The sequence below is a fragment of the Gallinula chloropus genome (genome assembly GCF_964237585.1).
Source record: "Gallinula chloropus genome assembly, chromosome: 6".
Classification (NCBI taxonomy): Eukaryota; Metazoa; Chordata; class Aves; order Gruiformes; family Rallidae; genus Gallinula; species Gallinula chloropus.
Genome location: NC_140091.1, coordinates 7461756 through 7478403, shown reverse-complemented (window position 1 = coordinate 7478403; position 16648 = coordinate 7461756).

The following is a 16648-nucleotide window of genomic DNA, read 5'->3' as shown; positions in this document are numbered from 1 at the left end:
CCCACCTCCGGTACACACACAGACACCGTACCTTGGGTAACACGCACTAGCCCATTCAGAAAACCCCACACTTGCACTTCCCATTTCAGAACAAGCTGTAGTAAATAACACTATCTAGCTGTAGTGGTTGTTGGGTTAGGTGGCTAATTTTTTCCCTGTCCTTTCTTTTGCCTGCCTCATGCAGTGAGATGAAAATCACCATACGCTCGAGATGCTCTTACAGCAGAAACGTGGCTGCACGCGCTCGCATTTGGCTGTTGACTTAAGTAGCTGGTTTTGATCCAGATTACTTCCCTGCCTCCGCTGAAGGTTGGCTACTGGTCCTCTATCCCTCACTCATGTAAGGTACCTATTTGCCCTGTCCATATGACTCACATGGCATGAGCTGTATCAACGCTCCTGTACACAGGGAAGGCAAGAGAAAGGGCTGCCAGCTTTAAGGCTCTGGCATGTGAGGCATAGTCCCCCTTTTGAGTATCACAAATCAACACTGGGTGAAAGGGGTCAGAGCCAGCCCTGGTTCTCTACACTGATCCCATGTGAGTGTGTTTGAGGAAGTCTTATTGAAAGAATTCCTGCCCAGCTGGGATCAGAACCAAATTTCACTCACTCATTCGAAGTAATCAGGTTTTATATTTCTTTCCTGAAAGGGTAATCAATCTTTCTGCAATTAGCAAGCCTGCTGCATAAATGGAAAATCACCTGGGGGAGGGCATTTCAAGTGTGTTCACTTCACATCCCCCTTCAGCCTACCTTGGGCACAGTAAGGGGCTTTGAAGGAACGGTGACGGGCCATAGGTGGAAAATGATGGCTGGTGCATTCAAGATAGCAGTGCGCTCCTCCTAAACTCTCACCTTGGGAAGTCAGCTTATGGGATGGCACTGACAGTAGCAGCCAAAGGCAGACAAACACTGGTGCTGTTAATGGTTTCTGCTGGGAGGGTTGGGGTGGCCTGGGGGCACCATGACCGCAGAGGCTGCTACCTGGGTACTTGACTGGCCCTCAGGGTAAGCAGTGGGGGTAGAGGGAGCCTGGCAAGGCTGTTGGCTCACAGCTGCTTATGTGACCACAGGTGAGGTAACACCAGGTCAGCATGTGGTGAACAGAAATTCGCTCCCTGCCCTGGAGATCTTCCTGGCTAAGCTCACTGCACAGAAGTAATTCATTGTATATACAGAGCAAAATGAAAAGAGATCAAATCCAGCATAACTTTATGAAAGCTGTGACATCTCAGTCTAATCCAGCATCACTCTTCTAAAAATAACTGACTCCTTAAACCCAGAAGCTGTGATGGAGCCAATCCAGCTGAGCTTCAGTGACTCGTAAGGGGGCAAATCACTTGGGGACCAGCAGGAAGGAAATAAAAAGCAACAACCACACACCACCACTCAACCACACAAGGACACATATTCCCCACCCTGCGGGCTACCTCTTGTGCATTGCTGCAGGGCAGTCTCCTGGCCTCTGTCTCCCCAGGGGAAGCAGGTTTCAGCTCCAGGACATCAGCGTGGTGCCTGCAGCAGCCAGAAGAACCCCTGTGTGGTGCAGCAGTCACATCTGGGGGCTTTCCCAGAAACAATGTGTGCTGCTCTGGTGTACTTCATGAATTCAAATGGGATCAAATGCAGTGAGGCTACCAAGATGAGCAGGAGAATGGAAACTTTAGAAGGAGTCCCTGAGGTTAAATTGTTTCCGTTCCTACAATCCCAAAACTTGCCTTTCATAAAGCCTGTTCCCTGTAAATGTACCAAGGACAAGGATTAGAAGGGGCTGTAGGAAAGGATGGGTCATACAAAAGCAAACTAATTTGCCTCACCCACAACTGAAGGCAGGAAATCAGCCTGGCTCTTTCTATCAAGTTAGTAATTGTCTGACGTACTCTTTCAGGAGAAATAACTGGGAAGATGGGGACATGGCTACACACACACACATACAATTAAACCATGGCTTTTCAGACAAGATTTGATGCTTTGTCCACCTCACCCCTAAGGCATCACTGATATTTTTAAACACCGGTCCAGCATCGTGTAAAGAACTTAAAATATTTCATCTTGAATTTCATTCAGATGTGAACTGTTACAGGGCTGCAGATTCTTGTACAGTAACAAAAACAAACCCCACCAAAAAAACAACCTAAAACTTCTATCCATGCCACAATAACCCTCCAGGCCTGTCAGGTCAGTGGGGTTTGGAGCCAGCACACATGACCCAGCTACTGCTACTTACTCACAGGCAAACACAACCCAAGGCTGGTTCCTCGTTCCTCCCCCCTTCAGGTATAAAGCAAACCCCTGTGATAAGGATGCATTGTTATGCCCCAAAGCCCCAGCACTGCACATTGGTTTGGGGTGGATGTGAGGGGCTTTGTCCCCAAACACTTCAGCTACCAGCCTCGAGGGCTGTCCTGCTCCAGTGCACCCCCACCACCCCACACCCTCGCTGTAGCAGCTACACAGACAGCTCCTGGCAGCCCCGGGTGCCGTGGGGTGCTGCCACCCACCCAGCTTTGCTCTGGTGTCGGAAGGATGAGTGTGTGTCTTTGTTAATGCCCCCAGTGGCACAGGGGCTGCACGCTGGGGACCCTCTGTACAGGCCACTAGCCTCTGCCGTGCACAGCACCCCACTGCACTGATACCTAATGGAAGGAACAATGGGGTGGGGGTGTGTGGATGGATGATGGTGGTGGGATTAGGTGATTGCTGAGGTCCCTTCCAACCCAAACCATTCTGTGAGTTTATGAAATCTCCTCAGTGTCATTTCTGGTTATCAGCCCCGTCTCACAGCAGCCCCAGGAGCCATCACAAAGAACGATGGGCTTACTTTATCCATCCTGACCACCTGCTTAACACCACAGCCTTTAAGACCTGCCTCCCCCCAACCCACCAGTGACACTGATGTGGACCCCAGCCTAGACAAAGCCCCATTTTTCTGTGCCACCTGAGGCAGCTGGCGCAGTCAGTACCACAGGGCTGAAGATGCTGGAAATGCCAAACCTGCCAAAATTCCCCACTCAGCTTCACACTTTCCTTTCTCCTGCAAGACCCAGACACGCAGCATGGGAGGGGTTCATGGTCAAGGCACGGGTGCAAGCTGACAGCTTTCAAAAAGACAAGAGACTTTATCAAATTAGGAGCATAAAAAAAATTTAAAATCCCCTAAATTTTGGAAATGAACACAAGCAAAGCCATTAAAAGAGCACTCATTTAAAGAGCAATGCTTGCTAAAGAAAGAAACCCACCAAAGAAAACAGACTTTAATTCAGAGGCCCTGTCTGCACTGTGTATCACTGAGCCACCCAGCAACTTTCTTCATAGCAACATCTGGGGAACCTGCTTTTATTGAAGTGGCTTTTAAACACACAAGATCATTAGCTCTTCAGCCTGCACGTGGGGACCAACTTGTGCTGCCACGATCTATCTGCTTTAAAGCAGCACTCAGACTTTACTTCCCTTACATGTCGTTGGCGTTGCACAGGTCCCAACAAAATGATATGCAAGAATTAGCTTTTTATGAACAATACAATTCTGATTTTAAATCAGCACATGAGACACTTAATTAATTTTGTAGGATAAGGAATCTGTTGCAAATATACAGCAGTACACCCACACATCACCATCTGCTGTGGAGAATTAAATGTACAACTCACAAATGAAATCCTGCAAAGTTGGTGCAAAAAGGTCCTTGCTTGAATTTAAACAAGGCTGTGGAAACCTGCAAACACATTGCAAAAGATCATGAAAACAATAACAAATTTGTCCATCTGTGAGTCAGCTCTAGCAGGGTTGGGGTTTTGGTTTGGGATTTTTTTGGTGTATCTGCAATAATTGTTGCAGCTCACAATGCAACTTGTGTGAAGTGCGTTTGAGCTCTTCTCCTGGCCAGAATAAAGTTGAGCTGCTCCTGACAGGCTCCGTCACGTTACACCAGGTCTTCTATGTTTGCAGGGGGAGGACCAAAACACACAAGAAATCCCTTTCTTTAAATACCCTGTTTAGCCTCAGTTTTGAAAAAAAAAAATATTGGCAAATCTGGCAATTGTTGTGGATGTTTATTATTAGAATTATTAACAAACACTGTTCTACTGAAGTGAGGAAAAATAAACATCAACAACTACTGCTGCCATTAACAGAAATATCTGCATCCCTTTGACTCCCCTGAAGCCAAGCATTCAGTTTCTTATTTTGCTGCCTTTTTTTTTTTCCTTGCCATACTGATTAGAAATGGGCTCTTAATTTACACCTAATAGAATGACATAACACTAAGTCCTGTCTCCCGATCTCCTGCTTGGAGGAGATGGCTACAAACCTTCGTAGCCAAGAAAGGCTGGATCAGTCTCTTGACCCGATACACGCCAGTAGAACGCATGGTTCTGGGTGAGAAGGCTGGAGCCAGTGGAGGCAGGGCTCTGTGCAGCTGCAGCCCTGCCTTTCAGTGCTCAGCATTAACCCCCGGGACAGCCAGGACTGCCAAGCACTTCCTGGCAGCCACGGGCTGTAAATAAGCCCGGGACCTGCTCCTCTCACTCTCACCAGCTGTATACTGCAACTAAGTTGTCTTCCGCAGCATTAGGATGACTGTGGCCACACCACTGATCCCCCAAATACAGATGCTCCTCTTTTTCTTTTAAGCAGGGTGCCAGGAGAATGTGGTAACATTTTCTCTGGTTACTACTTCATTTTATCAATAAAAGAGCTATAAACACATTGCCTGAAAGCACACACGATGCTACCAAGCCCATCAGCACTTGTAATTCTACCTGCACATTCCCAAAGCCATGAGGGTATGTAGGAAATACAGGATACAACATTCTTCTACCACAGCCAAAACCAGTTCTGGGTTGGTGTTCTTACGGATTTTAGCAGGGGTGGGGTTTGGGAAATGAAAATACTTCCCAAGCCTTTTCTGAGATGCATGCACTTGTTAACGTGTACTTATCCCCTCACACACCTGGGAAACACTCCCAGCACACACCCCCCGAGTATAATTTGTGCTAAGGGGCCTGGTCCATGTTTAACTCTGATAAAGTGTATCTGTAATTAAGAAATGCAGCATCAGAGGTATGACACGCATGTAAATCTGCAGAAAGGATTCTACCAACCAAACGAACGCCGCTGAAGACTATTTAAAACCACAACCTAATCAGAAAACTGAGCATATATAGATATTTATATCAATATCACCAAACCCTTTGACATCCCCAGCACTGCTAACACTCTGACTAGAAGCCGACTTAAAACAGCTGCCTTGGGCACACTTGCATGCATAAAAAATCAAGTGACTTGATTAATCAGTGAAAGTTGCTGAATCATGGGCTTGCAGCCCTGCCTGCGTAGCCTTGGCTATCGATGGGAAACTGTCAGCATGGGATTTAGATGAATCTCTCTCAGCTGGTCCCCAGACCTGCACGGCCCTTTGCCAGCATTTTTATGAGAAATGGAATCTCTGTCCTGAGAAATGAGCCTTGTCGGAGGGGTGGAAGTGTGTGTATGGGAAGGGACTCCAGAGGTAAGTGTCAAAAGGGAAGCAGATCTCAGAAGAGGTAGGAAAGCTGAGCAAGAAAATCCTGAATCCACTTGGAAGCCACCTCTAACAAACACAGCCAGAGGCCCCAGGCTGCCTGGCCACACCGGGCTGCAGCTGATCCCAACCTGAGCAAACTGTGCCTGAAATTTAACAGCATCTCCAAGGAAAGGGCAGGGTGAGATGAAGAGCATGTGATATGGCTGGGATGGAAAGCAAAAATCAGCCAGGCCTAATTGCATTCTCCAAGTCACTGTAGCACCAGTACAGCCAGCAAAACGGGAGCAATCCTGGGGCTCTGGGCCATCAACTGCTTTGTCAGGAGTTTCAAAAATTACAGACTCGGGCAAAAAAAACCAAAAAACCCAAAACAAACAAACAAAACCTCCCCCCACCACCACCTGGTTTTCCTTAACATATAAAAAATTGTCCAGAAAAAGAGAAATTTCTAGGGGATTTGACACTCACTGTGGAGGGTCTCCGCATGGCTCGTCCTGCCCAGTGTCTTCACCTGCAGGCTTCACCTCTTCTCAGGAGGACTGGGGGCTTTGGGAGAAGCAGCTTCCTTCCTGTATCAGCCTATGCCTGGAGAAAAGAAAGACCTCAGGAACAATTCTCTGTGCCCTGCAAGGTCCCTCTGCAGTGCCCCTGCTGCCTGACCTTGTGCACCAGACAGGACTGGTGCTCTTTGTCACTGAGGTCAAACCCTCCCATCCAAAAACATTACCATTTGTGGGATCTTTAGGTGAGATAAACAGCCCCTGCTCCTTTGAAGGACACTGATCCCACTGCTTTCTGCTAGGAAATCAATAAATGTTTGGTTAAGGAAACAAAAAAAATTAAATCAGATGAAGCCCTGGTGAGAGCTGGTGAGCCAGAGACAGGTGCTGGTGCTTCTTGCCCTCCAGACCATCGTAGAGAGAACCCTGATGACACATTTGCCAAATCCTTCCTGCCAGGCAGGCGGTCAAAGCTTTTGCTTTGCCTTTTCAGAGCATGAGCAGTGTCCTTGAATGAGTGTCTAGAATAAAAGGAAAAGGAGGGCAAGGAGCCTTTGTGCCAAACCTCTTATGTTTCCTCCGCAGTGTGACTCTGCTGCACTTGTCAATGATCAGATTAACATATATTAGAGGAGTTCATGTGCCAGTAATGGAAGAGATTGTCAAACCACTGTATCTTCTTATCTATTAAACCAGCCAGAGTAAGAATATCTAGCCAGCTAAATTTAAAAAAAATAGAGAAGATGCCGAACAGGTTGTTCGCTGCCTAAACCCAGTACATCCATGGCTGCACACTTATAGATTTCAATACGAACTGCCTGTGTGTGTATTTTCAATATTAAAAGATAAAATATTGTTCTATGCCATGTCCTAAACTAAGTTTGTGCAATGGAACAGATTTTTACAGCTAAGTTAAAACCTCTTGAGAATAAGAGGTTTATAATGGAAATGCTGACAGACTCTTAACTATAGCGCTGGGATCTCTCTTGCTATTATGACCAGATAAACCAACAAGGTAATTCAATGTAGTGTTCCAGCTCCGAGACACTAACACACTCCTTCTGGTCCCAGGTGCTGAGGGAAGTTAAATATAAAACTTAATGAAACTGCAGTGACTGACTACAGGGCTGGATGGTTGCCCCTGCACTGGAGAAAGGTGAGTGTCTCTCCCGGGAAGGCGTCTGACAGGCAGGGAGTGACCGGCTGGTTCAAGTGCAAGTGGTGGCTGGAGCCTTCTGAAGTTTTCCCTCGGCTACAGGCAAACAGTGGAAGAATCAAACCCAGCCACTGCACACATACCAGACCAAGCAATGAAGACAGCTGCAGAGCCCTTCCAATACTTCCCCTGGATGGATGCTGAGGGCATGAGAGGTGCTCACAGAGGCCAGCAGCTGTAGACCTGCCATCCTTCCCCACAAAACTGCCCCAGAAGTCTTCAGTTTAGTAACTCAAGTGCTGGGGAGTCCAACTCCACTCAGAAAGCGATAGCTAGAAGGAAGCTCAGGTGCATAGGGACATTCAGTCCTTGGGCTCTTTCCTGAGCCTTTTGCCTGGCCTCAGAGGCAGGAGGTAGCAGCAGGGTTGTGCTATGCCAGTGTGGCTGCTCTCCAGCTTGTGTCACACAGCTGACAACACTGCCAGCAGCAGAAGTGCAGTTCATGCCATGTTTTAACACCAGGAAAACTTTGCTACGCTGTTTTTGCACCATGTATAATGTTACTCAGACTATTAGGAGGTGCATGCACCGCCTCTACCTACACATCAAATCCTGAGCAAACTTCCTGAGGTTGGTGGGCTGGTAGCTCTGCCTACTGTCAAGACCGTCTGACATTTCCAATTACAAGACTCTACTTTCAGCTGCTTATAACTGTCATATTTTGACCAGTAACTTGTCATTTTCCATCCTGGGCATCTGCCTCAGGCTGAATTTTTTTGGAAAGCTTCAGCCAAAACAATATAGCTATTCCCAAGGGCAAGGCCAGGGAACAATGCACTGTTTTGTAATGGTAAAAGAGAAAAAGAACTGACATCCTCTTCTTTAAGATGCACCACGGCTCCTCACGGTTTGGATAGGGGAGTAGAAATTTACTTGACTTGTGACCTTTGATTAAGGATGTGCCTTTTCATTACTGCTGTGAAAAAATCTATGCAAGTGTGGCCAAGTGAAAGCATATGAAAAAAATCCAATCCCACTTCCTCAGCAAAGACTTTTTTTCAGTGGAATCCTAAAAACTCTGAAGCTCCTGTCCTGCTAGGCTCATCTTGCCCTTCAGCTTGTCCAGAAAGGGGTAACCCCACCCCACCAACCTGTCAGCACAGAGCAATCGATTCCCTTTCCAGCTCTCACCACAGGCTCACCCATTTGCCACCATGGTTACTGGATATGTGTTAACACCTGGCTAAAGAATCTGAGTGAGATAGCACCTATGGTCACAGCTCCACCCAGCTGTGCTGTGGACACAAAGATCACACATTCTGGCATCAAGACCTGGATCCTGGAGGAACTGCAGCTGTAAAGAAAGGAAGGAACATTTAGATATGTCTGATTGGCTCGGCAAAGACCATGAGACTGGGCAGCAATGCAGGTGTGGGAAGCAAAGGGGACTTAACCTGCCTGAACATAAATTGGGGAAGCTGCGAATAGCCAGGCAAAGAGATTCACAGATTCACACAGAATTGTAGGGGTTGGAAGGGAACTCAAGAGATCGAGTCCAAGCTCCCTGCCAAAGCAGGTTCCCTAGGACAGGTCACACAGGGAGGCATCCAGAAAGGTCTTGAATATCTCCAGAGAAGGAGACTCCACCCTCCCTGGGCAGCTTGTCCCAGGGCTCTGTCACACTCACCATGAAAAATTCTTCCACATATTGGTGCAGAACTTCCTATGCTCCAACTTGAGGCCATTTCCCCTTGTCCTGTCCCCACAGACAACTGAAAAGAGGTTGGTCATTTCCCTCTGTCTCTCACGTTTCACATATTAATAAACATTAACCAGATGGGGTAGGAAAAGACAGAACTAGAACAAGAATAAGATGCAGGGGAATGCACAGGATGATTTGCACCCATCAGAGCTGCCAGCTTTCCTGGACCAGGAATGAGATCCAGGATCCTGAGTCTCACCATCAGAAGGCTGCCATGAGGAGCTGTGAGAGCCCGCCATGCCCGGTCAGAAGCAGCAGTTTTACAGCTCCTAGCTCAGCGTGGCTCTTCCTGGGTTCACAGCCCACCAGCAGGACTTGCAGCTGCAAGTGCTCTGCACACTGGAAATCAGATGCCAAAATGAACAGCATACATTTAGCAACCCCATGCAAAATGTCTGGGTTAAATGGCCTTCCCAGGCTCATAGAGCAGCCTTTTGGCACAACCCAGATCTGCAGGGCACCATTCAGATGGCTGAACCAGGACAGCATCGCATGCCCAGCTGCATTCATCACAGCCCTCTCAACTTCCACAGCAAGTGAAGCAGGGACCTGTGGAAAACAGCATCCCTTACTAACGTGTCCTCCTAACTCACCCTGAGCACCAGCCACTCCTATACTGAGTGTGGCACTCAAAATGCAGCGTGATTTGCATGCACAAGTGGCACAGGCAGCTTCTGCTCAGGGATTCCCTAAATTTTGAATATGGGGATTTACAATCCTTCATTATGTCCTTTGAATACACAAATCCAGGAGAGAGAAAATGGAGGGTGTTTTCCTTCTCGAAATCCATCTCTGAATGGTGCATCCTGCCTTTACAGAAAGTTGATGTTTACTACTGCAGTACATTTATTTTGAAACTCAGTTCATCTGCTGTAAGAAATTACTCAGACCATTAATTTTGGAAGCCAATGCTGAGAGATCACGAATGTTAAGAATTCTAATTATGTTGGGTCTGGGAAATTTAATGAATAAAAGAGACTTTTCATAAGCATCTCAAGCCATAATATTTTAATGCTATTGGCATTAATTAAAATATCTGGAATTTTTAAAGGAACCTTCTCTTTCTCCCTGTATTTTATTTTATTTCTACACTTAGAACAGAAGCATCATTTTGCTAAAACCACAGAAAATAATGTTCTTTGTGGCCTATCATCTCATTTATAATCGTGTCATGGCAGGAACAACCTTTTGCTGAAATTTTGTTTATGCTTCAAAAATTTCCCCCTATTAACTTCTTCCCCACCCCCTCTCCCCAAGCACTAGCAGGCCTGGATTTGTCGTCTGTGCGGGGCCGGGAAGATAAAAGTCCAGATGATTTGGCACCGTATAAGGGACTGAACTCTCAGTGTCTGATTAATGACACTATCCATCTCAGAAGGTAGCGATTCCCTCCTTTAAAGCTTGGGGGAGAAAATAGGCTAACCTTTGAATTCATACTTCATCACCTTCTGCTGACATCTGTGGCTTTCTGCAGGACACCAGGGCTGCAGCTCTGGGGCAGCCCCAGGGGCTCAGCAACACCAGCGCTGCCTTTCTTCCCACAGCAACCAGCACAGCAAACACTCCATGAAAGATGGGGGCACCTGCTCTTCTGCGAGCTGCTGCACAGGCAAGGTGGGTCCACACTGCTGTGTCCCGTATTCCCAACAATAGGGATGGTTTTCTAGGGCGCACTGTGGGGCAGGCAGGTCCTCTGCTGTCTGTGCTGTGACCAGTCCCAACGATGCTGAATGCAAAGGCTGGAGACAGCTTTGGCACGGCTCCGAGGTCTTGTCAAGTGGACTCACCCCCTGTCTTGAGAGTTCAAATGAGCTCAGAGAGATAAAAGGCTCTTTTTGTCTCTGATCTTAAGCTCACAGGTTTTTATTTGGGGTTTTTTTTTTTTTACGTATCTAAATATACAGTCACTTGCTAGTTATTAATAGTGGGACCTCACCTTATTTGATGCTGTTCTCACTTCTTAGAGTGTCTAATTAAAGGAGGGATGGAGGAACTGCCATGTGCTGCTCAGCCACTTGGCTTGGTTGAGAAAATGGAGACAGTGCATTTTCCAGCCACCGAAAGTGCCATGGATGGCCTCGGATGGAGCCAGCGCTGTGCCACTGCCTGGTCAGAGCAGGGTCAGGTACAAGAAAACATCAGGCACAGCGAAGAAGCTGTCATGCCTTCAGAGGCACTTAAACAGGTATTTTTCTCTTGAAAAGGCAAAAATTGTAGCTGCTTGAAAAGCAAAAACAGCATTTTGCAGTGGATCAGGGAAAGCAGAGTTTCCACAAGAACAGCAAATAACAATAAGAGGAGGTTGCTATTTATTTCCGCAAAATTGGGCACAGTCTCCTCTGTCTCAGAGGTGCTTGGCACAAAACAAAGCTACTCCTGTTGGGATGCTGCACACCGGTGCATTGCAGAAAAGAGGCAGGTCACTGCTACCTGGCAGTATTTTCTCCTCCACAGTAAATATGCCGATTCAGCAGGCTGCCAAGCTTGCTTGTGCTTATTTCTGTGCTGGGCACAGCCAGGTGTCACACAGGTGAGGTTGCACATAAACATACAGGAGGCCCAGAGGGCTTTTATCTATTTTCTCCATGTGGCTGAGAGAGCACTCAAAGGCGCCTGCTGATTTTGTATGTTCGGTGCCACAGAGAAGAAAATCGATGTGGGAACTACAGATGGCTTCAGTGTTACAGGGTAATCCAGGCTGCTTTCCAATGGAAACAGAACTGATTTACTCTTAACGGCTTAACTTTACTGACCATTATATTTTGTTTCATTATTCAAAAGCAAACACTGAAGAAGCATTTTGTGAACATGCCCAATTCTTTCAGGTGGAAGGAGGTGAGAACCATTCGTGTATCATTTCAGACACTTGTTTTAGTGACTTCACATGGCTTCAGGAAGCTTTTCTTCTCTCTGATATTGAGCTGTCCTTACCAGGTCTCTTTTTCTTCTATGCCTTGGGATTCAGTGCCATTTCCTTGTTTATTCTGCACTCCAGTGCTATCAGCCATCCTCAAGTGTTTGTCTCATCGCCTTCGAGACTGCACCCCTACCCAGGAAAACAGCGAGGGACAAACTTTCTGCTCTCTGCAGGTTTTTCTCCCAATAAGCCGGAAAATAATGTTTGTTTGGCTCATATTCTTAGCTAGCTACGGACTCCCCACCGAGACTCCCTGCCCTGTCAATTGCTGACTAATCGTGCCTGCAGCAAAAGTAATCCGAACTAGGGAGTTTTTCAGTGGCAGCAGAAGGATCCATTAAAACAGATTATGCTCTCTGCTCCGTTTCAGTACTTCACCCACAGGATCAGCCTGCCCAGGCACTGCTCCAGGGCACACGCACCCAGCCCTCTGCAAACTCACCCTGGAGTGTCCCCTCAGCAGGTCTGCAAGGCTCATGAGTACACCAAAGGGCCAGGCGAAATTCATGCCAGCGAGGTCTGCGCACCGAGGGACCCGGCTGCGAGGTGATGCGTACAGGCAGGCTAGTCCAGAAAGCTGCTGTGATTTATTCTTTTTTAGCTTTGATATCCTTGGCAGGAAGGCAGCTCTGTATTTGATTTGACTGACTCTGAGACTTCAAGGGGAGCAAACCCTTACAGTATTCAGGCCCTAGAGAGAGAGGAAAAAAAACCCACAACCCAAAAAAAACCCCAAAAAACCCCAACACCACCATAGTAGTGATGTCCTGGAGTTAAAACTCAGTGGTCACCTGACATCAGGAATACCCCGGCCTAAGGTGAAGAGCAGAATTTGTGCAGGCCAGTGTAACAAGCCTTTGGTATTTATCTACCTTACCCTTAGAGCAGCTTAGTTACAGGCCTACATGTCTGTCCCAGTCATGAGTCCAGTCTCTACTGGCTTGTTTTCCTCTTTGAAGATCCCATCTCTGGCTCAGCATCTTGCTTTCAACATCGACTTCTGGAGGTACCATGCCTCTGTCTCTCTCCCCAGTCCTCTCTCCCCAGTCTCTCCCTCTCTGTCTCTCTCCCCAGTCCTTGCCACTGTGGCAAGGACTGGGGCTCCATCTGCTCTTGCTCCCCTCTTACACCTGTTGTTTCACCCCCAGCAGTGCCCACCTCTTTCCAAGGGAAGTTACCTGTGCTCTTCTATTCAATGCCTCGGTGTGCTCAAGTGTGTCTCTGGGAGTCGTTTTCCTCAGGCACAGGAAGCCAAACTGACTGCAAAGATCACAACCCTCCTTTGGACCTGCTATACAAAATAAAACAACTATAGTCCTTGTTACATCAATGACCTTAATGCAGCCACCTCCACCTGAGCTGCTGGTAATAATGCACAAGCTGCTCTGTGGTGTGTCAGAAAGGGACTGTAGCTGGCACAGGCTGGAGGGTGAGGAACACTGATAAAATAGAGTTACCTTGGTTGGACAGTTGGATCTGCCACTCCTTCTGCTCTGGAAAGCACTGCGCATGTGGCTGGACCTTGCTAGGCTTCCTCTCACCACTTTGTTTAATTGTGTGACATTAAAGCTACTGCCTAAGCCAGTAGGACAGGCGTATGCAGAATGTACCTATTTACCTTGCAGGGTTTAAAACCCACCAGATTCAAATAGGTTATGTAAAGCAGCAAAATCTACACAATTTAAATTGGCCTGACTTCTGAAAGCCGCAGGTTCCAGTACCTGAAAGAAAGCCCGCAGCTAGACTGAGTATCCAAGGGAGGTCCTTTTGCCATACAAAGATCAAGCACTAACTGAAATTCAAACTTACCTTTATGCCTAGTTTTTATCTAATTTCAGTTTCACGCAAAAATGATGTTGCCCTAGAAATAAAATTTCCCCATATGTCTGCTGCAGCTCTACAATGGCCATTTAGTGGAGCAGTAAAGCAAAGCACCAGGTACTTGACAGCTCTCTTTGTGTCACTCGCAACATGCCTTCTAATTCTAGAGAGCTACTGCCATGTACTCCAACAGTGTTTCTTTGCTTTCCTGAAGCAGTTACATGACTTAAGAGTTTGGTCATCTTTCCTGCTAATAGGAATTGTATATAGGAACAGGACACAAGTAGAAAGCACGGCACATTAAAATCTGGCTGGTTCAGGACACCAGCAATACGATCTACGCAGATCTGCAAAATGAATGTTGATGATTTTCCCAGCTTAACATGGTAGCATTAATATTTCATTACTAGATTTCACTATGATTTTGGTCCTGTTACTGTCTCAACCAATTTATTGCTCGAGAAGGTTATTTTTAATCTACAGCAGTAACTGAGAGTATACCCTCAGAAAACCTTTCTCAACGTGGAATTTCTTTACTGTTTCATTATAATTGAGGTGATGCTGTATCCAACAGCTCTTTACAAGAACATATATATACCTATGTTAAGAGGGGAGGGAGGCTTATCAGTTTTTAGCTCAAAAATCAGTGTTGTTCACTTGCCTTAATTTTTAATTATAAAATTAAGAATAGGGAGAACGAGTTAAAAAGCCGTGATCTCGTACAGAAAGGCTGAGTTTAGCATTGAGCACTCCGTCCAGCTGGCCTCTTGGGTATTACAGCACTGGTGCTCCAGCAATTTGCCTTTGAAAAATGAAGGTGTTTATTTGGGCTCTGCTTCAAACAGGGTCGAGGGTATAAAGGCTCAGGCAGCTTTATGCCAGATTTGTTCCTCTCTAGGCTTGTGATTTAGGTCCCTGTGTCTCAAAGCCAGTCCTGGCAGCCAGAGAATGAGAAAGGGCCAAAGACTGCACAAAGAGTCTGGTCTTAACCCCATCTCCCACCAGCCTCACTCAGGCACCAGCACAGCACTTAGCACACAGGATGCTCACTAACTATAAGGGGGGGGGACACGGACCCTGTCTCAGAAAAAAGGCTCCCAAAATCTGTTTCACAGCTACAAAACATTTCTCTATGTCAAGGGTAAGTAAGTAGTGTTAATTATTCATCCCCTTACCAATGTGAAAAACATTGTCACTCACCTGTTCCAGTTCCCACCAGCAGTGATACCGCATCTCCCCTTAATTTGAGCCTGAAGGATGCAGGACAGGATGTGCTGTTTTAGTGTCTCATTCTACCCTAGGGAATCTGCTCTCATTGCTTTGTGGGCAACTTCCTTCTCCCCTCAAAGTGCAGGTTTATTCTCCTGTTATTGGGATATATAAGATGGAAGAGGGGGGACAAGAAATTCTCTACCGACCACTGACATGGTACATAATTGTCCCTGCGTTATCTAGGAAACCCAGGCTATCCTCAAAAGTACAGAGAGGCATGGGGCTGCCAGACCAGACCCACCTCAAGCAGACAATTTCCCTGTTTTGACCCTTGGATATAAAGTCAAACTGTCCCCCTGGATGTTGGCAGGGCTCCAGAGAGACTCTTACTTCCTGAGTTGCCAAAACTGTTCCTTGAATAGAGCAATACTGCTGCGTACCATCCTTCATACATGCCAAATTGCCCATGTAGGGGTTCCCCTGGGCTGCCTCGTACCTCTCCAAAACGTATCCTCAGCATGGTTTTGATACACCTACTGCCTGCAGGTGTGCAGTCTGGTGTGGCATTAACATTCATAGACACTTTTTCATGATGCAAACTCAACATGACTCATTGGAACAATGTCACAGTGGTGTCTCTGTACATGACCTTCTCCTCTTCCTCTTCCAAGCGCTGTGAGCCCAAAGGTTCACCTTCTTTACCAGTTTTTCTAGAAAAATATCTACTCTGTCATACCATCACAGCTACAGTCACAACAGCACCCTAACCCAGAGAGCTTGAAAGGATTGCTGTGGTACATATCACCAAATAAGCCCAAAGTTCCAGTGAAGGTATTTAATAGGAGGAACAGCACTCCATCAGGTCTTGGTACACTTAAGGGGTACTTTGAGGGTTTTTACTGTGGTAATCATAGTTCTAATCTGGGGACCAATTCAAAGCAGAACCAAAGGACACAGGTTTTTCACTGACATTTTCTGTTTTTCAAACATTTCCCAGCCTGCTGGTGAGCGGACCCAACCACAACGGATACAAATGAGTGCATCGGTGTTTGTAACATTATGCTTTGGGGAGAAACCAGGAGGTGGGCTCATACTTATCCCTTTAACAGACTCCAGAAATGACACTAATCCAAACCAAATGGTCTAACTTTGACACTTACAGCATCAAACAACTCATAAAAGCCTTCCTAGATTCTAAATATTGGGTATACTCAGGGAAGATGAGCAGCAGAGAAGATTTTCCAGTGAAAACGTTTTCTCCCGTAATCTTTCCTGATCTGAGAATTGTAACAAGTGCATGGAAATTACAAGCTGCTATAAAAATTACAGAGACTAAAACTACCATTTTATCCTGCATTAGAACAATTTTAACATTGTTAGAGGAATACATCTCTGCAATTTTAAAATTATTTGAGTCATGACAGAAAGACTCACAACTGCAATATTTATCTTTCAGATTCATCTTAGGATGTTCCTGAAGACTTGTGAGATGTCACATTATATAGCATTTTGTGGAGACCAGAGAAAGTCACTTTGACAAGTAACACATGTAAATTGGAGCCATTGATTATGGAGGATTTAATTTCATCTATTCCGTATTCATGCTACAATAAATAAAAAAGACTTCTGTGGTCACTGTAGGGCTGCAACAACTTCCACAGAAATGCAATTTATAGTTGCACATTTTTAACAGCGAGCTTTGGCATACATTTGATTAAATTCTGCTTTCCAGTGCACTTAATGAGAATTCTAATTCTCC